This window comes from Eurosta solidaginis, chromosome 5 (genome assembly GCF_040869045.1).
Source record: "Eurosta solidaginis isolate ZX-2024a chromosome 5, ASM4086904v1, whole genome shotgun sequence".
Classification (NCBI taxonomy): domain Eukaryota; kingdom Metazoa; phylum Arthropoda; class Insecta; order Diptera; family Tephritidae; genus Eurosta; species Eurosta solidaginis.
The window spans coordinates 101,512,275-101,534,670 of NC_090323.1; the positions used below are offsets into that span (position 1 = coordinate 101,512,275).

Consider the following 22,396-nt stretch of genomic DNA (forward strand, 5'->3'; position numbering starts at 1 on the left):
TGTTCATTCGATTGTAAACAATTGTTCATTCGTTTCCAAGAATGAGTCTTGAATATCAGAAATCCGTTCGGTTTCATTATTTTCAAATAAATCAGCAAGTGAGCAGATAAAAACTTATTAAAATTTATAAAAAGGCAAGGTTTTGTAGAAATATTTTGTGGTAGATATATTTCGATTGTGTTGCTATGCTTTTATAGGAAAATAAAGAATAAAAGAATTTCCTATTGAAATTTAAACATAAATGTATTTAAATTTTGGTTAGGCTTTTTTGACCAATGTATTTTAGATGCAAAATAAAAACTTTATTTCATCTTTCTACCCGACGTTTCGCTAGTCTCTCTAGCTTCTTTAGGGGGATATCTGTTTATTTAGGAAAAACAACAAAAACATTAAAGCATGTGGTAAAAACCGAAATGAAAACTAATATTACATCACATTTTTATATACACATGAATACATGATAAATATCACAAATCACAAATAAACACGTAACACCCTAATAAAACATTTATCACACTTACATATTTATATTGTTTTAAATATTAAATTATTCTAAAAAATATTATTTGTACCATTCTTTAGTGGTATCCTTGTCATACTAAACTAATAAATTTGACTATAGATATAAAGTGTAGGCAGCGGCGACGTCATCGGTATCTTCCTTTTTATTTATTGTTTTGTCTCTATTTTGTAAAATTCTTAAGCTTTCCAATGTTAGTCTGGTTTTTCCTTGTTTGTTTTTATCAAGTATCCGTATATTCGCTAAATCAGCTGTATGGTCGTTTTCTGTTGTGTGCTGTGATAATGCTGTGCTTTGCTTCTTTTTCTTTATATCAGCTGTATGTTCGGTTAGTCGAACTTGTAACGCCCGTTTCGTCTGACCGATGTATATTTTGTTGCAGTCTTCGTTTTCATTGCCTTTGCATGTTATTTCGTAGATTACATTTCTTTGCTGTAGTTTTTCAATAGGGCTTTTTGTTCTTGTGAATATCGTCGATAATGTTTGGTTTGATTTGTAGGCTAGTGATATTTTCAGTTTGTTGTTGGTGAGTGTTTTGCTAAAGTTTTCTGTGAGTTTCGGTATGTAGGTTACACTGAAATATTGTTTTGTTTCTGCCTCTTCTCGTGTTGATTTACTTTGTTGGCTGTTTATTTCAATTACTTTTTGTTCAGTCAGGCTTTTTATTAGGGTGCTCGGATAATTGTTATTTCTTAAAATTTCGTTCATTTTACTAATATTTTTGTTCCAAAATTGTTTGTCGCTTATTGTTAGCACCTTGTTAATAATATTTTTTGCCGTATTAATTTTATATTTTAGGGGCTGTGAAGAATGAAAATTAATGAGACGGCCGGATGATAATGGTTTTGTATACCAATCAAAAATTAGGGTTCCTTTGTTGTCATGTATTCTTATGTCCAGAAAGGGAATGGTACGATCTTTTTCCATTTCGTACGTGAATTAAATGTTTTTATGGTAGCTGTTAAGGCCATTTAAGATTTGTTCAAAATCATTTTGTTTTACTATCGCGAAGATATCGTCCACATATTTGACTAGAAATTTAATACTGATGTTAAGATTTTGCTTAAGTGCCTTAAGTGTGTTGTCAAGTAAATCATCCATAATTATGTCAGCTATTGTCGGGGAAAGTGGGTTGCCCATTGGCATACCAAAAGTTTGTGTGTAGTTTGTATTATTGTGTATAAAATAGTTATTTTCTAATAGACAAAATTTTAGTATGTCATGAAACTTGTTCTTTGGTATATTAGTTGTGGGCTTAATTTGGTCCCATTTGCTTATGATTATGTTTATGGCTAGATTGGTGGGAATGTTTGTGAACAGGGACACTACATCAAAGGACACTAACACTTCATCTTCATCTACATGTATATCTTGAACTCTTTCTTTTAATCTTAATTGTATTCTTCTGACGTTACATTTTGAATTTTTTCTCCTATATATTTAGAAAATTGGTAGCAGGGTACATTTATGGAGGACGAATTGGACGTAGGTGCATATCGGGTTTATGGATTTTTGGCAGTCCATAAAGCCTGGGTGCAATGGCTGCCGAGCAGAATAATTTAAACTTTTCACTTGCGTTGATGTATTTTTGTTTATAAAGATCATCCACTATCTTATTATTTTTCTTTTGTAGGGAGTCTGTTGGGTCAGATCTGACTTTTTTGTATGTCTTTTTGTCGTCTAATAGCGTGTCCATTTTCTCCATATATTCTCTTTTGTACATTACCACTGTTTTGTTTCCCTTGTCTGCCTCCGTTATGATGATTTTGTTTTTGTGTAAGTTCAGGAAGGACTTGCTTTTATTATACGCTGTTGTAATAAATTTTTCCATCGCATTGTTTTTTATATTCCTTTTGAATTGGAGAATTCGGTTGCTCAGTTTATTTCTTGCCATTTCTTTTGCCTTATCGTCGTTCAGTGCTTGGATAGCTTGCTCCATTTCAGCTATTATGTGTATAGGTGAGAAATTCGTTTTTGTTGTAGGTAATGTGAATTTCTTCCCCTAGAGATAGTAGCCATTTTACTTCTTCAGGAAAACTTATTTTTGTGTTGTTCACGAACCAATCGTTGTTTGTCCGAATTCCTAGGTTACGTAGTTGTTGTTCTTTTAAGGTATGTATTTTCGATGCGTGCGTTTCTTCAGTTTCTTTTCCTATATTTTGACTAATGAAGTGTTGTTTGCTTTTAAATGTATTGAACTCTGTTTCGCTTAGTTTTTATTTAAGCTCTTTTTCCGTGTAATGAATGCAATCTTTTGTGGTTTTTATATCCAGATTTGTTATTTCCATTTTTAGTAGTTTGCGTAGAAATTCAAGTTTGGTTTTTTGTAGTCGCTGTTTTAATTTTTGTGATGTAGTTGTTATTGTGATACTTTTCACAGAATTTTTGAGGTGGTTTGTTTTTAGATCGTATCTTTGGTATTCTAATAAGAATTTTAGTCGCTCAACTTGTTTAGCTAGTTTTGCTAATTGCTTGCTGTAATATTTTAGTCGCATGCATGTGTGTTCGCCATACTTATATTTCATGTGTTTAAAATAGTCCTTCATTTTTGATTTTTCACCGTTTATGAGCCTTTTGTTGTTGTTGCTAATTTGTTAATTATTATTCGGTAGGCCTTCCGAGGTAATTAATAATGACTTTTTTTGTATTTTATTATTTCACAATGAAAAATATTTAATGACTGACTCAACTATGACAACTTGTTGAACAATATAAAATTCAAATGTTAGTTGCTAACAAACACTTTTGTTCTGAAAACTTGAACTACACCGCCACACTACCCCCCTTGGTAGAGAATTTGGCTACAAATCCAAAATTTCTCTAAATCGAATTTTCCTGCCAGACCGGGTCGTGCATTCTGGAACTGGTGCATTTGTAGGAACAGGAGCAGGTACAGACGTTGAAACAGGATCTGATGTAGAAGTAGGAATAGGTGTTGAAACAATGTCATCTTGAATAACAAAAGCTGGTTTTAAACGATCAATAGAGACTTTAGTTGGTTCATTTAGAATTTTGAGTGTGACTTTTTTTTTATCACGATTAATTATTTCATACGGCCCGGTGTATAGAGGCTGGAGTCCTTTAAGAAATGGTCCAACTTTGAGAAAGGCGTGACTGCATTTCGAAAGTTCCTTGAAAACAAAAAATCCAGGTTGACAGTGTCTTGATGATGGAAGTGGACGCAAGCGCGACATAAATTCACGTAAACTTGAAAGAAAACTGCTTGTGTCATCGGAAATTTTATGTCCAAAACTCGAAGAAAGAAATTCAAATGGCAAACGAATCGTCTCACCATAAACCATTTCAGAGGAAGTAGCCTTGATATCTTCTTTAAAAGCTGAGCGAATTCCAAGTAGAACTAGAGGCAAAGCCCGAACCCAGTCAATGTCGGAATGAGCCATGATTGCGGCTTTCAAGTGACGATGCAATCGTTCGACTAAACCATTTGCAGCAGGATGCCAACTTGTAGTGAAATTATGTCGAATTCCGAATTGTTTAACAAAAATTTCGAAAAGATGAGAAGAAAATTGAGCTCCACGATCTGAGGTTATAATTTCAGGAACGCTAAAACGAGATATCCAACAATCCAAAAGTGCATGAGTCACATTAACTGCAGTTATGTTCTGCAAAGGATATACCTCCGGCCATCGAGTAAAACGATCGATGACAATCAAGCAATATCGAAAAGAACATGCAAGTGGAAGTGGACCAACCAGATCAATGTGAATATGGGAAAATCTCTTTGTTGGAGTTTCAAAATTTCGAAGTGAAGCATGAACATGGCGTGAGATTTTTGATCGTTGACAATCATTACAAGCACGAGCCCAATTTCGACAGTCTTTATTCATTGACGGCCACACAAAACGATCGCTGATTAGCTTGAGCGAAGCATTGGCACCTGGATGGCTCAGGTTATGTAGCTGATCAAGAACAGAACGACGAAACGGTGATGTGATGAAAGGCCGAGCTTTTCCTGTTGATGTATCACAAAACACAGTAAGTGAGGAACCAGGAATTGGCACACGCTCGATGCAGAGAAAAGAATTTTCTTGGGTAATTCTCTTAAGTTCATCGTCTTCTTCTTGAGATTCAACCAATAACTTGTAATCCAACGGTGCAGAAACAGCTTCAACTCGTGAGAGTGTATCAGCAACGACATTATCGGCTCCTTTGATGTGCTGGATATCAGCTGAAAATTCCGCAATGAATGAGAGTTGTCTGAGTTGAACCGGTGGAAGTTTTTCACGTTTTTGTTGACAAGCGTAAATCAATGGTTTATGATCGGTGTAAATCGTGAATGAATGTCCTTCCAAAAAATGACGAAAGTGCTGGATTGCAGCGTAGATCGCAAGAAGTTCACGATAGAAAGCAGGCCAAGAGCATTCTTTTGAGGACATTTTCTTCGAGAAGAAGGCAAGAGGTTGCCACACGCCATCGACAAGCTGTTGTAAACATGCTCCGACTGAATGGTTCGAAGCATCTGTAAACAAACCAAGGGGCGTACCAATGCGAGGATAAACCAGAAGTGAAGCAGAAGAGATACAGTTTTTACAGGTTTTGAAAGCTTCTTCCAGTTCAAACGTCCAGTTGATTGGTTGAGATCCTTTCAGGAGTGGGTTGCTGATTCCGTTATTCAATGGAGCTTCGTATTCAGAAACATGCGGAATCAATCTGCGATAGAAGTTTAACATTCCAAGAAAACGTCGAAGACCTTGTGCTATTTTTGGCAATGGAAAGTCCTTGATTACCCGGACGCGCTCTTCTGGAGCTTGTATTCTAGCAGCAGAGATAATATAACCAATAAAAGGTATTTCATTAACACCAAAAGTACACTTTTTGACGTTGATCACCAATCCGTATGTTGCTAGACGTTCAAAAATGATCTTAACATGGCGTTCGTGCTCTTCTTTGGAACGAGAGAAAACGAGAATGTCATCCATATAAACGAAACAAAAATCTAAACCTAATCCATGAATCTTTGAAAGGTCTGGCCAGCATTTCGAAGTCCAAACGTCATGAATGGAAATTCAAAAAGGCCAAATGGAGTAATAATAGCAGTTTTGGAAATGTCATTTTCGGCTACAGGAATTTGTTGATAAGCTTTAACAAGATCAATTTTCGAAAATACCGTACAACCATCGATAAAGTTAGTGATGTCGTGAATGTGACGGACAGGATACCGATCTGGGATAGTACGAGCATTCAATGCACGAAAATCTCCACAAGGACGCCAAGTTGAATCACTTTTCAGTGCCAAGTGTAAAGGCGATGAGCAAGAACTCTCTGATGGACGAGTTGTACCAGCCTGTAACATAGCGTCGAATTCTTGTTTAGCTATTTTTAATTTCTCAGGATTTAAGCGTCGTACTTTGCTTGTCACCGGTGGTCCAGGAGTTGTACGAATGTGATGAACAGTCTCGTGTTTTATATTACGAGGTAAACCAGGTGGACAAGTAATTTCAGGAAATTGAGAAATGAGAGCACCGAAAGTCGACGAGTCCTGAACTGCTTTAACACTGCTTTGCGATGAAGGCTAAGAAAAACCGTGTACTTGAAGACCAGTTGTGACGTCGACGATGCGTTTTGTACGACAATCCGGTAAAAGGTGATAATAAGCGAGAAAATCCGATCCAATTATTGGTAGATCGACGTCAGCGCCGACAAATCTCCATGGAAAATCACGACGAAGTCCTAAGTTGAGATTTAAGGTTAGAAAACCATATGTTTTGATTTTGCTTCCATTTGCAGCACACTAGTCGTAATTGACAGGAGAACGACGATCACGTAATAGACGTCGAGGAAAGCAACATAAGTCAGAACCAGTATCGACGAGAAAGCGATGTTTTGATATCTTATCAGTGACAATAAGGCGGCAACTGGTTGACAAGCAGTCTGATGCCGCATTCACAGACTGCTTTTTCCGTTTTCCAAATAATTACAGGGACTTACACATTTTTTCGCTTTGTCCTGGAATTTTGTATGGTACCAACAAATTTGTTGGTTAGAGTTGCTTCGATTTTGAGATTTGCTACGACATCGAGAGCTGTTGGAAGAACTATGGGAATGATGGGGGCACGAACGAAAACAGACAATTCGGCCACTTGCTTTTGTAGATCAGCGATCGTATTTAATAGGTTGCTTTCGATACTTTTATCACTGAGCGCTGAATTTACAGCGAAAGTCGGTGTGCTCGGTGAGACTTCGACAATCTTGTCAGCAAGCTCCGCAATGTTGTCGAGCTGCAATTCTGATTATGTCGCCAGAATGGCCTGGACGTTGGACGGAAGACGTTTAAGCCAGAGTTGACGAAGGAGGTTATCCTGCACGATAGTTGAACTAGCGAGAGAGCGTAAGTGACGGAGAAACTGCGATGGTTTGCGATCGCCGAGCTCTTCCTCACTGATAAGTTGGCGGACTCGTTGTTCCTCAGACGCAGACAACCGATCAATCAATTTTGTGCGCAAAAATTTGTATGGATTCTGCAGAGGAGGATTTTCTATAACGTCCTCGATTTCCAATGCGATACGTGCGTCCAGCTGCGAAACAACATAATGGAACTTTGTTACCTCATTTTTGATATCCGACAACGTAAACTGCGAATCAGCCTGTGAAAACCATAATTTTGGTTTGTCAGACCAAAAAGGCGGCAGTTTTACTGCAACACGATGGACTGCAGGGCGATGATCGGCGAAGTTAGCGGCAAAATCATAATCCGACTGCTGCTGCTGTTGTCGTGGGTGCGGTGATGGCGGCTGCTGCTGCTGTTGTCGTGGTTGCGGTGATGGTGGCTGCTGCTGCTGCTGATACTCCAATTGACGGTTATGTTGTTGTTGCGCTTGCTGGCGTAATTCGTCGATTTGTCGTTGAAGCTCCTCATTTTCTACGCGAAGGGTAACGAGCTGATCTTCATCTCGAAGCATTTTATGAGATACGCGTTAAACTTTTATCGGGGTCACCAATATAGGAAAATAAAGAATAAATATTTCCTATTGAAATTTAAACATAAATGTATTTTATTATTTCACAATGAAAAATATTTAATGACTGACTCAACTATGAAAACTTGTTGAACAATATAAAATTCAAATGTCAGTTGCTAAGCAACACTTTTGTTCTGAAAACTTGAACTGCACCGCCACACTTTGTTGCTCTGGCACCGCCATAAGATAACAATGAACGGCTAGCTCCTTTTTTCACTTTTATGCCACCAAAACGTTTATGTACATATATCCACATACAATAAAAACCGCAAAATATGTATAAGAAATTACATTTTTGTGGCTCGGCCGTGAAGCTCGAATTGACGCAAAACGCGCTATGGAGTGATTTAAAGTTTATTATTTGAATAAATGGAAGAAATGAATATGGAGATAACGAAAGAGTTTTATAGATATTTTCATTTAATTGTTATAAATACGCTTTAGGGGAGAAATAGCATATTGTAACGAATTTAGTGAATTTCCGCCTTTTTGCAACCTTCTGCTTACGTTCGTATCGCTAAACTATTGGTTAAAACACTCCAATATTCTGCATTACAAAATGGTCTTTATTAGACTACTTTGAAAGTACTTCGAAATTAAACTTCACTTCGCAACTGATAGCGTGCTTAAATCAAACTGCTTAGTCATGCCTCAGCGTGTGCTGCTTTTATACTCTTCGGTTTCCTTGTTCACCCATTTCTCCTAAGGTCTAGTAATTTCGTGAACTTGATGCTTGTTTACCAGCTATACACATGTATATTTATAATTTGTATCCATATGCGTGTGTTAGTACTACTTCGCTGATGATGACATGCGTTTGTGAGTATCTCCCTGTTGACTTGTATGTATGTGTGTACATGATGATTGATTTGTTTATGTACATACTGCCTAGTGTCGGCTTAGTGATGGTAGTATCGCTTAGTGATACTAATATTCGTCACAATATTAACAACTTTTTATAAGGTTTTGTCGGGCATGACTCGAACATTACAAAAAACCCGTCTCTGAGCATTTTCAATGGCAATGTGCCACGCCTTAGTCTGAAGTTGTCTGCTCAAGACTTTGGAAATTAATTACATACATACAAAGGAAGAATTTGAGGGGGCTGTACAGAGTTTATATAAACTTTTATTTTTTTCATACAAAATATGTCCAGTCTAATGTATATTCATTAAAATGTTAATATTACAATTTCATGTTGCCCTTTTCGTCAAATAATAACTGAAAACTGAATTTATGTGAGCAATTTCTTTAGTAGTAATCTATATGTCAGGTCCCGAACGTCATGTACCTTAAAATTCTCTTTTAAAAAATCTTAGAACATCTGACACCCGTATCGCTCGTAATAGCTCGAGCCGTAGCCTGGCAAGACCAGGGCATGAGCACAAAAATGCTTGATCGTTTTCTCCTCCAAACCGCACTTCCTACATCTGCTATCAATGACCATGCCTAATTTAAAGACATTTGACGCCAGAAGCCAGTTTCCAGTCAGAATACCTGTCATGAGTCTACATTCCTCTCTTTTAAATGAGGAGAAACTTTGTTAGTCTAAGGTTGTAAGACCTACAAAAATTTTTCGCACTTGGATCCACGCCTTTCCCACTTGGTCGATCATGTGCACATCCCGCCTTCTCTTAATTTCGCCCAATCTGTTTGGGACGTCTCCGGAGCAAACTTGGAGGGATGCGCCCTTTTTAGCTAGTTCATCCGTTTTTTCTTTCCATATATTCCCATATGCCCTGCGACCCAACATAGATTTATACTTCTCCCTGTCTTGATTCTTTCCAGGATTGCTTAAACTCTAACACACTGTTAGAACTGCGCTATGCGAGATTATCGGCTTAATTGCTGCTAGGTTGTCAATATAAAAGTTGACGCGGCTGCAGTTTAAGATATTTTCTTCCTGTGTTTCTACTGCTTTGGTTACGGCTAATACTTCCTTCTGAAAACGCTACAGTGATCTGGCAGCTTGTAGAATCTGTTTTTAATTTTTTTTTTCGGATCAGCACAGTATACCATAGACCCTACTTCTTCCACTACTTTGGAACCATCTGTGAACACATGTATAGCCTCGCACGCTATTTGGGCAACAACCAACCACCTCTATTGTGTCTACAGGTGTAATGTGCAGAATGGCATACAATGCAGTCGTCGGGGTTCTTTTCAGGGCTCCGGTATTGCTAAGCATTGATAGCCTGCATTTAAATTGAATAAAACACATAAAAATATCTACATATGAGCAAGTTCCTTAGGAGTTTAGCTGAAATCTCTATTTTATGCCACTTCACGAACCGCTTTAAGTAGTTGGTTTATATTTTCTAGACACCTTTTTCTATAGATCCAAAATTTTCACTATATGTGACCCGGTCTATGAAAAGGTGGCTTGTGACTAAAAAAAATATTTCCACTTTTTTCTGGTTTCGATAGTTTTTGAGACGCTCTTTCACGTGGTGAAAACTAGAAAGTCCTAAGTTGCTTAGAAGTGTACTAAAAATGTAGAGAAAGAAGAGCACAAATGAAAGACGATGAAGCCTTTGGTTCCTTCGATGCCACTTTGGTGGCTGGTGAAGCATCCTCAGATTTTTTTGATAACATTTTTTTCGATGGCAATGGAGCCAAAATATCGGTCAAAAACTGGTTTGTGCTTTGCCTTTTGGGCATGACTGTTCATAATGCCAAAGAAAAACTACTAAGAAACTGAAGAAATGCATTGTTTATCTTTAACAGCTGTTTCTCGCAATTTTTTTTTTTTTAGTCATAAGCCACGTTTTCATAGACCGGGTCACATATATAGGCATAATAAGGAGCTATTCAAAAATTAAATCGAAGGAGAGAACATTTAAGTTGACCGCTGCTTTGCTGAATCCGTACGAATGTCACTTGCGCCACCATAGAAATGCCCATGTGTATAAGTACTATATCACAGCTTTCACATCATTTAATCTTCGTGACATGCCTCTTTAAATGTACTATCAATTAAGGAGTTCACAAAGTGTACTGCTGATGCTATTTCTACCTTCTACTATTGATATAGCACACTTGTATAGCCGAACGTATGAACATATGCTATTTTATGCACTATTGTGTGTGCTATTCACCCAATTAATCAGCTGTTTAGCAGTTTCTGAGGGGGCCCGCGATTTAGAGGTACTATGACATTTTTTTTTAATTCAGTAGAGTCTTTAGTTGCGTAGAGGGTAATTTTCATATCCCTGTGTGACTAGGGTCTCGATATATAGGCCAAAACGTGGGCCAGTGAATGCCTAGACAGTGTTTATACAGTATGGATATCAAATGAAAGCTGTTGTTGAGTGCTTTAGTACAGAGTAATATATTATCCACAGACGGACTGGGACTGAGATTAGGGCTAGGTAAGACTCGGAGTGGGACTGGGACTGAGATCTTTCCGACAAAATAAAAGTTTGAGTTGTTTTGGAATCGTTTCAACTTAAAGTCTTACAAAAATTAAACTTGCTGAATTACATGTAAAGTTGCTCCAGTGGTGAACTATCTTCCTGCGATTTGATACTTTACTTCTCTATAACTTACAAGTTCTCTTTTTAAAATGTTACGTCAAACATTTATACTACAAGTTTTGTTGGAAACAATCACGTGTGGCAACTACATGCGAGAGAAGAAATTGAGAATGAGCTGAGCTGCAACTGAAAGAATTGAGAATCAGTTTTGTGACTACTATTTTCATTTCTATATTCATATGTATGTATATGTAGCAAGCATGCGTATTTATATATTCACATATTTACGTTTTTATATGGCGGCCGCCGTTGTGTGATGGTCGCGTGCTCCGCCTGTCACACCGAAGACCCTGGGTTCACACCACGGGAAAAGCAACATTAAAATTTTAGAAACAAGCTTTTCAATTAAAAGAAATATTTTCTAAGCGGAGTCGCTCTCGGCAGTGTTCGGCAAGCACTCCGAGTGTATTTCTGCCATGAAATGCTCTCAGTGAAAACTCATATGCCTTGCAGATGCCGTTCGGAGTCGGCATAAAACAAGTAGGTAGCGTCCCGCCAATTTGTAAGAAAAATTAAAAAGAGCACGACGCAAATTGGAAGAGAAGTTCGGTCTAAAATCTCTTCGGGGGTTATCGCGCCTTACATTTATTTATTTATATGGCAACATAGGTACTTTCATACAAAGCTGTCGCAAAAACTTTTTTTGTTCATTTGACTACTAAAACGGTCAATTACGAATCAACGATTTGTGCGCAGTTGATTCAACATCTTGTTGCGATGGATAAAAAATTGACAGAAATTTCGGTTGAATTGACCCGTACTTCGGTTGATTTTACCAGTATTTTTCTTTCAGTGAAGTTTTACTGTTTTACAAGAGATGTTTATAATAGCTGATTTGGCAATATCATCCGCTTTTTAGTTGCCAAATATGTTTTTGTGACTGGGTATCCATTTGACATGTACATTGTTAAAGTGGTGGTTTGAAATTGTATTGAGAATTTTAGCTGCAATGCTATTCGTAGATGTCTGTTTTTTAAGTGTTTGACATGCTATTAGGCTATCTGTAAAAATAACGACGGATGAGTAGTTGTTTTGTATTGAAATGTTTATGGCGTCTTCTATTGCGAGTAATTCTCCAAAAGCTGAGGATGATTTAAATGGAATATGAAAAGAGTGTTCGGTGGCTGTATTTAGTAAATAAATGTGGGAATATAGAAATGGACAACTAGACGGACTTATACGATAGTATGAACGGACTATAGTATGATCGGACAATAGTACAAACAAATACACCTCTGTATATTTGAGGAACAACGAAAATTACACAGATGACGAGAGATACAGTTTACGTGCTACCGCAGGCCACAACGGACGTCTATTTACATTTAATTAAAATCAATAAAATGTGTTATAAACTATTGTACTAAATACCATTTAAACTTATTTTAATGGAACAGTGATCTTAGTTTCAACAAAGTGTAAGTACTTGGCTCCGAACCCCACAAGCAGGATGAAACTCTAAAAAAAAAGCCTACAAAAATTTTCAAGTGAGCGTTTTTTTAAATGAACATTTAATGTACGAAAGTTTGTGCGAAAATACGTGTGGTCTGCGAAACAGAATTTTTCTCGTTTTTGGACGAGTACAGTCATTAACTGTGTAGCCTCAGTGAGCCGTTAGCACCGGTAAATGCACATCACCCGATGATTGGAGTATCCCGCTAGTTTCAGCCCCAAGTTAAACGGTAAAGTCTCGGTTGCTAAGAGACGTGAGCGCAGTAACGCTCGTTTGTAGCAGCACGCGCGGTTGGCTTCTGCGTGAAGCAGCGACGCGCATAGTCGTTTTAAAGTTGTGCGCACCACCGAGACAGTTGAGCTTCTGTGTGAAGCAGCGACGCGCACAGTCGTCAAACACCGAATTAGTAAGCGCGGTTGGCTTCTGTGTGAAGCAGCGACGCGCATAGTCGTTTTAAAGTTGTGCGCACCACCAAGACAGTTGAGCTTCTGTGTGAAGCAGAGACGCGCACAGTCATCAAACATCGAATTTGTACTTGCATAGCAGCAGGCGCGGTTGGCTTCTGTGTGAAGAAGCAACGCGCACAGTCGTTTTACAGTCGAGCGCAGCTTCAAGCGCACAGATATAGAAAGTGGCGATACGATTGTCCAAACAAGAAGAGCTTCTGAGTGAAGCGAAAATCATCAACAGTTTAAATTGGTACGCGGTATCAGGTGCGCTCGCCTCTATGTGAATCAGCAACGTATACGTATAAATTTCAAACGCAGCGTCATTAAGCGCAGCGTCACGCTCAGTCGCGGAAGTTACGGCCCGTTATCGACAAAATAGCACAAATTGGTGCATAGCAGCAGGTGCGTTTATCTTCTGTGTGAAGCAGTGAAAAGCCAAGTTTCAAACTCAGCGTTCAAGTCAAACATTCAATTGAACGCAGGGCGTTTAGACATTGAAATTACGGCCCGTTACTGTACAAGCAAATGTGTAGCAGAAAACAGCAACAACTATTAAATACAGACGCAATCGTGTGCATTTCATAGCGACCAAAGGCAAAATCGCAAAATTTTTGAAAACAAAAACCATCGAGTGGACAACAACAACAGACAGCGGTATCGTAAGAAGAGAACTTATTTTTTAGTTTACAGTAATAAGGTATGAGTTTTTGATTTATTTGATTCGTTATTTGATTTTTATTTTCTCAGAGAGAAATTAGAACGAAATAGAATTGATACATTGCACTAATAAAAGAGTTTGCAATTGGAATAGCATTGAAACAAAAATTTGTCGTAAATTAGAAAAATAATAACAGAGTAAATACAATTCCAATAAGAATTTAAAGTAAGCATAGAAGATGAGAACTAATAACACAGAAAGCAAAATCCAATAAGAATTAAACGTAGGCAACTAGAAGTAAACAAAGTTTGTTATTTTGCGAAGAAGACTGCTTATTAATTTGTTTGCATAAGTTACGAAGCATTTAAAATTTCAAAATTTGCTGATATAAAAATTAAATCTGATTCAATTTGTGTTTTATGTATACTTGTTAATTTGATTATTATTGTAAGTTTTAACGTTTGTATTGACCATGGACCGTGAACAAATTTTTAGATTAACAGTGAACGAACTTAAAGATAAATTAAGTGGATTGAATCTTTCAACTAATGGTAGAAAGGCAACGTTACAAGACCGACTATGTGAGCACTTCGGCCTGACTGTAAGCGACGATAATTATTCAAGTGATGAAAGCGTATCGGTTCAAAGCGTTGTTGCACCGGCCGTCGGTGGTGAACGTGCGGTCTTCACATTACGTGACATTGAACACTCCATGCTTATTTTTAGTGGCTCTGGTTATCCTACTGTCGGAGAATGGCTAGAAGTGTTCGAAGAAAATGCAGCTGCCGTGAAATGGTATGAGTTGCAAAAGTATATATATGGGAAGCAGCTGCTCAAGGGGGCAGCTAAAATGTTCGTCCGCAGTCAGCGCGGAGTTTCAGATTGGAGCTCATTAAAGCGTTCGTTGAAAGAAGAGTTCGGCACAGCGGTGTCTTTCATTGAAGTTCATAGGGCGCTTAAAAATCGCCGAAAACGACCCAATGAGGACTTCCGTGAATATTTATACAGTCTCATTGAAATCGGCAAGCCTATAAATTTAGACGATAGGAGTTTAATTGAATATTTTGTCGAGGGCATACCAGATGATAGGACTAACAAAAGTAACTTGTACCAATCAAAGACAATACAAGAGTTGAAGGAACAAATCCTTGTATACGAAAAGGTTCGCAACGGGCGCCAACCCAGTACAAGCTTTTCGAACCAATCTAGGGTTAAAGAGGAGAAAAATCCGGTTTCCTCTAAATCACAAGGGAGTGGTAGTTCAAGGCGTTGCTACCGATGTGGAATGGTAGGGCACATAGCAACTAGCTGTGCACAAACACAAACAGTTTGCTACGGGTGTGGTCAACCAGATCATCGTTTAGCGCAGTGTCCTAAGAAACAATCTGAGGTTAAAAAGGAGAAACCCAAGATAAATACATTAAGGGTTTCGGAAAGAAAGAAATCGAAAGGTTGCGTGATTTTTAAAGATTTAAAATATAACAACTTTACATTTTCGGCGTTACTAGATACCGGCTGCGATTTATGCCTGATGCGAGACGACGTTTTGATGATGATGGGGGAAGTTGAGTTAGCAAACAAGATACACTGGCTGGAGGGTATAGGTAATAGTGGCATTAGTACTCTGGGTAGTTTAGATTTGAAGTTGATTGTCGACGACATAGAGTTACATGTCACGTTCCATGTCGTATGCGAGCGTGACATCGGATATCAAGCCATTATTGGAAATGATGTTTTAAGGCAGGTGGATCTAATGGTATCAGAGGACGAAGTCTTATTTAAGCGGAAGGGAAATAGTAATTTTGTAGGAGATATTGTATAGGGCGATGGTGAGCTGGATTTAGTAAGAGAATTTAGGAGTTTGTGTTTGTTCGCAGAATCAGTAGAGAAAGGCGATGTTGACGTAGACTTATCGCACCTTAAGCAGGCACAAATCGACGAAATTCAAACCCTTATCAAAGGTTATAACCCTCGAATGCGCCATGCCTCCCCAATAGAAATGAAGATTTCTCTAATAGACGATGTCCCTGTTTACCAGACACCTAGACGCGTGTCCTACGCTAATAGGAACATAGTAGAGAACCAGATTTCAGAGTGGCTACAAGAAGGAATCATTTGCCCAAGTTCTTCGGAGTATGCATCCCCCGTCGTTTTAGTAGGCAAAAAGGACGGTAGTCACAGGTTATGCTGTGATTACCGCCGCTTGAATCAAAAGATAATTAAAGATAATTTCCCGATGCCATTGATGGACGTCGTTCAGAAGTTGCAGAATGCGCGTATGTTTTCGACCATCGACTTACGTAACGGATTTTTTCATGTGCCTATCGAAACTAAATCTCCAAAGTACACGTCGTTCGTAACCCACCAAGGTCAATACGAGTTTCTATTCGCACCATTTGGCATATGTAACTCTCCCGCGGTTTTCTCAAGGTACATTTTTGCGGTTTTTAAAGATCTAATAGATAATGATACTCTAGTTGCTTTAATGGTCGACCTAATTATCCCATCAAGGGCAGAGAGGAAGGCGTCGTCAAACTAAGAACTGTGTTAAAAAGGGCAGCCGAGTACAATATGCGAATAAAATGGGAGAAATGTCAATTTCTGTTAGAGAAAGTTGATTTCTAGGCTACATCGTAGAAAATGGTAAGATTCGACCTTCGAAAGCAAAAACGTGCGCAGTTGAAAATTTCCCTATGCCCAAAGACAAGAAATCAGTTCAGAGATTTTTAGGGCTGGCCTCATATTTTAGGCGTTTTATAAATGGGTATGCAGTAGTCGCTAAACCACTGTCAGACCTTTTACGGCAGGGCACCAAGTTTGTGCTTGGAAGTGATCAAGTCGCAGCGTTTCAACAATTAAAAGGAGCGTTAATTAATGCACCTGTACTGAGTCTATACAACCCAAAAGCGGGAACGGAAGTTCACGCTGATGCGTCAATGTATGGGTACGGTGCGGTACTTCTCCAAAAGGACAGTGAAGACCAACAGTACCACGCCGTACAGTATATGAGTCGCAAGACCACGGAAACGGAAGAGCGATATCACTCATATGAGCTTGAGGTTTTGGCCATTATAGCTGCGTTGAAGAAGTGGCGCGTGTATTTAATAGGCATTTCGTTTAAAATAGTGACGGACTGCAATGCATTCACGATGACTATGCGGAAAAGAGACGTTCCTTTAAGAGTGTCGCGTTGGGCACTATTCTTGCAGGATTTTACATACACGTTGGAGCATCGCTGTGGATCTAAAATGCGACATGTTGACGCACTGAGTAGGGTTAGATGTCTACTCCTGGAAGATTCCCTGCAACATAAATTGCAGCAAGCCCAAGCTCAAGATGAATGGGCAAAAGCGATTATGAAAATTCTGGAGAAGGACTCCTACCAGGATTTCTACATAAAACGTGGCGTATTATACAAAGATCCCATTAAGGAACTTGTAGTGGTACCGGCATTAATGGAGGATGAAATTATAAAGATAGCACACAATCAAGGTCATTTCTCAGCGAAGACAACTCAAGATATCGTCGAAAAAACGTACTACATACCACAAATTTCAGCGAAGGTAAAGCAAATATTGAGAAGTTGCGTACAATGCATAATTTCGGATGCAAAGGCGGGTAAAAAGGAAGGTTACCTAGAGCCAATATGCAAGGACGATCGTCCTCTGGGTACGTACCATATTGACCACGTTGGCCCTATGGAGAAGACCAGCAAGCGTTACGTCTATTCATTGGAAATTGTCGATGCGTTCTCAAAATTCGTTTGGTTATACCCAACTCGTAGCACAGGCGCTGAGGAAGTAGTCGGCCATCTGAAGAAACAGTCGTCAGTTTTCGGTAACCCGAAACGAATTATCTCAGACAGAGGGACGGCTTTTACATCCACGTCCTTTAAGCAATACTGCGAAAGCGAAAACATCCAGCATCTATTGATAGCCACTTTCGTACCAAGGGGAAACGGACAAGTGGATAGAATACATAGGACCATCTTGCCCATGCTAACAAAGCTTTGCGGAGAAAATCCGAAAAATTGGTACAAATATGTCGAACAAGTCCAAAAAACCTTGAGCAATACGCCACCTAGAAGTACTAAGATTTCACCATTCAAACTGCTTATCGGAGTGGAGATGCGCGACAATTCAATGCCGGATTTGCGAGAACTCCTCGAAAATGAAGCGATTGACGAACTTAACAAAGAGAGAGAATACATACGTACGGAAGCACAGCAAAACATTGAAAAAATCCAACAAGAAAATAAAAGAAATTTTAATGCAAAACGAAAAGAAGCAACCAGTTACGAGCTAAACGATTTGGTAGCCATTAAGCGTACCCAGTTCGGTAGTTCACTAAGATTGCGACCTAAATTCTTCGGGCCTTACTCGGTAGTAACGATAATGAACCATGGAAGATATGAAGTGGAAAAGGTAGGGGAAGGTGAAGGCCCAAAACGAACCACCACTGTCGCCGAATATATGAAAAGGTGGCAGCCCCCGTTTGAGGCCAAACGTTACATCAGGATGGCCGAATGTGGGAATATAGAAATGGACAACTAGACGGACTTATACGATAGTATGAACGAACTATAGTATGATCGGACAATAGTACAAACAAATACACCTCTGTATATTTGAGGAACAACGAAAATGGCACAGATAACGAGAGATACAAGTTACTGAAGAGAATTACAGTTTACGTGCTACCGCAGGCCACAACGGACGTCTATTTACATTTAATTAAAATCAATAAAATGTGTTATAAACTATTGTACTAAATACCATTTAAACTTATTTTAATGGAACAGTGATCTTAGTTTCAATAAAGTGTAAGTACTTGGCTCCGAACCCCACATAAATTCCACAGCCTGTTTTATCTTCACCTACTGAGGCATCTGTATATATTATGTTAAAACTTGTACCTCTGTATTCTGCAAGCAGTGATGAGTGCTGGGCTAGAATTTCTTTTGGGTCATGTTAGATTTTCTAGTACTATTAGTTTTTTCAAAAATGACAAGGTTGGTGGCCGGGGGATGGGGGTGAACCGCATCAATGTCATCAAGGATGTTGGAGAAAGTGTTGTATGCAATTGCATAGCTAGTGTTAAGGTGTGAGCTAGATTTTATAGTTTCTGCTATTGGATTGTTAAATGCAATTAATTTGACTACTTCTTTGACAACAAGCCATAGGGCTCGTTCATTGGCAAAAGCATATATTAATGGTATTGGTGTTGATGGTGTTAGACCTAAACATCTTGAATTGGCACTGTTTGCAAGTGTGGTGCTGCAATATTCAATCTTTGATCTGACCATTGCTTTGTAGATGTTTAAAGTTTTTTGTGGATGTTAACCTGATTTGATATTGGTAATATGTTTAAAAAGTTTTACGTTGTTTGAAGATGATTTTATTACTTTTTGATAGTGTTTTTGCAGTTAAAGAACTGTTTATGGCTCTAACTAAAATTGCTGCTGATTTTGTTTGTTCAAGTGTTGAACCATTTATAGTTACATTGACTTCCTTCGTTGGACCTTCGGTTATATGCATGACATTAGTTTTGCTAGCATTAAAATTCAGATTAAGAGTGTTGCAATTTGATGCAAAGGAGTTAAGAAAGTTTTGAAGATTGGAATTTGCATTTTCTAGTGTAAATCCTGAGGATATGAAAAAGACATCATCAGCAAATTGGTATACTTGAGTACTTTGATCTTGAAGATCATGGAGTTTGTGTTGTAATTTGATTATTCCACGCAGTTTTATAAAAGACACGACACATTCGGTAGTAATTCAAACCGGAAGTAAGTACATATTTATTCAGTAGAAAAGTGGATATATTCAGGGTTGCATATAATGGCTTTAAGTGTCGTTCGATTTTACACTTCAATACTTTTCCTGAACGACATCCTTTTATACTCAGTTGAGCAGAGCTCACAGAGTATATTAACTTTGATTGGATAACGGTTGGTTGTACAGGTATAAAGGAATCGAGATAGATATAGACTTCCATATATCAAAATCATCAGTATCGAAAAAAAATTTGATTGAGCCATATCCGTCCGTCCGTTAACACGATAACTTGAGTAAATTTTGAGGTATCTTGATGAAATTTGGTATGTAGGTTCCTGGGCACTCATCTCAGATCCCTATTTAAAATGAACGATATCGGACTATAACCACGCCCACTTTTTCGATATCGAAAATTTCGAAAAAACGAAAAAGTGCGATAATTCATTACCAAAGACGGATAAAGCGATGAAACTTGGTAGGTGAGTTGAACTTATGACGCAGAATAGAAAATTTGTAAAGTTTTGGACAGTGGGTTTGGCACCGCCATGATTAAATTTGGCAGGAACGTTACTGCTATTTCTATATGTATGCTTAATAAAAATTAGCAAAATCGGAGAACGACCACACCCGCATAAAAAAAAAAAAAATTTTAAAGTCAAATTAAAAAAAAAAAAAGTTAATATCTACATTATATAAGTAACTTATGTCAACATTCAACTCCAGTAATGATATGCTGCAAAAAAATACAAAAATAAAAGAAATTTTCAAAATGAGCGTGGCTCCGCCCTTTTTCGTTTGATTTGTCTAGGATACTTTTAATGCCATAAGTCGAACAAAAAGTTACCAATCCTTGTGAAATTTGGTAAGAGATTAGATTCTAGGACGATAACGGTTTTCTGTGAAAAAGGGCGAAATCGGTTGAAGCCACGCCCAGTTTTTATACACAGTCGACCGTCTGTCCTTCCGCTCGGCCGTTAACACGATAACTTTATCAAAAATCGATATATCTTTACTAAACTCAGTTCACGTAATTATCTGAACTCACTTTGTATTGGTATAAAAAATGGCCGAAATCCGCCTATGACCACGCCCACTTTTTCGATATCGAAAATTACGAAAAATGAAAAAAAAAATGCCATAATTCTATACCAAATACGAAAAAAGGGATGACACATGGTAATTGGATTGGTTCATTGACGCAAAATATAACATTAGAAAAAAACGTTGTAAAATGGATGTGGCATCTTCTATATTAAGTAAAATAAAATTAAAAAGTTCTGCAGGCGAGATCAAAATCCCTTGGAATCTTGGCAGGAATACTGTTCGTGGTATTACATATATAAATAAATTAGCGGTACCCGACAGATGATTGTCTGGGTCACCCTGGTCCACATTTTGGTCGATATCTCGAAAACGCCTTCACATATACAACTACCACCACTCCCTTTTAAAACCCTCATTAATACCTTTAATTTGATACCCATATCGTACAAACAAATTCTAGAGTCACCCCTGGTCCACCTTTATAACGATATCCCGAAAAGGCATCCACCTATAGAACAAAGGCCCACTCCCTTTTAAAATTCTCATTAACACCTTTCATTTGATACCCATATCGTACAAACAAATTCTAGAGTCACCCCTGGTCCACCTTTATGGCTATATCTCGAAAAGGCGTCCACCTATAGAACTAAGGCCCACTCCCTTTTAAAATACTCATTAACACCTTTCATTTGATACCAGTATCGTACAAACAAATTCTAGAGTCACCCTTGGTCCACCTTTATGGCGATGGCTCAAAAAGGCGTCCACCCATAGAACTAAGGCCCGCTCCATTTTAAAATACTCATTAACACCTTTCGTTTGATACCCATATTTTACAAGCGCATTCTTGAGTCACCCCTGGTCCACCTTTATGGCGATATCTCGAAAAGGCATCAATCTATAGAACTAAGGCCAACTCCCTTTTAAAATACTCATTAACACCTTTCATTTGGTACCCATATCGTACAAACAAATTCTAGAGTTACCCCTGGTCCACCTTTATGGTGATATCTCGAAAAGGCGTCCACCTACGGAACTAAGGTCCACTCCCTTTTCAAATACTCATTAGCACCTTTCATTTGATACCCATATTGTACAAACGCATTCTAGAGTCACCCCTGGTCCACCTTTATGGCGATATCTCGAAAAGGCGTCCACCCATATAACTAAGGCCCGCTCCCTTTTAAAATACTCATTAACGCTTTTCGTTTGATACCCATATTGTTCAAACGCATTCTAGAGTCACCCCTGGTCCACCTTTATGGCGATATCTCGAAAAGAAGTCCACCTATAGAACTAAGGCCCACTCCCTTTTAAAATACTCATTAGCACCTTTCATTTGATACCCATATCGTACAAACAAATTCTAGAGTCACCCCTGGTCCACCTTTATGGCGATATCTCGAAAAGGCGTCCACCTATAGAACTAAGGCCCACGCCCATTTAAAATACTCATAAACACCTTTGATTTGATACCCATATCGTACAAACAAATTCTAGAGTCAGCCCTGGTCCACTTTTATGGCGATATCCCTAGGCGTCCACCTATAGACCCATGGCCCTCTTAAAATACTCTTTAATACCATCCATTTGATACACATGTCATACAAACACATTCCAGGGTTACCCTAGGTTCATTTTCCTACATGGTGATTTTCCCTTACTTTGTCTCCATAGCTCTCAACTGAGTATGTAATGTTCGGTGTTCGGCCGGGGTGCGTCTGATCCTTGCGTGAGGTGAGCGCACCGGGTCGATCTCAAAGAACGGGGGTGTTTGAAAATAAATAAGAGAAGACGAGATTTCTCGTTATAATAGCTGTGATTTTATTGGTAGATATTAAATAGACAGGAATTAATATTACCTTTGATAAACGGCAGAGATCGTTGGCGGCAGATGTGTACGCGTTGGCTGTTAGAATCCAAGAGGCCGGTTGTATAGCAAGCTACAACCGTAGACCCGCAAAATCCTCCGTTTTGGA

General features: G+C 38.5%; 1 protein-coding gene across 3 annotated transcripts in view; it reads left to right on the forward strand.

Annotated features, from left to right (window-relative positions):
• The window catches only part of SREBP (Sterol regulatory element binding protein), an 801,341-nt gene that overhangs the window by 603,939 nt on the left and 175,006 nt on the right, over positions 1-22,396 (forward strand). The gene's annotated exons all lie outside the window — the stretch shown is intronic.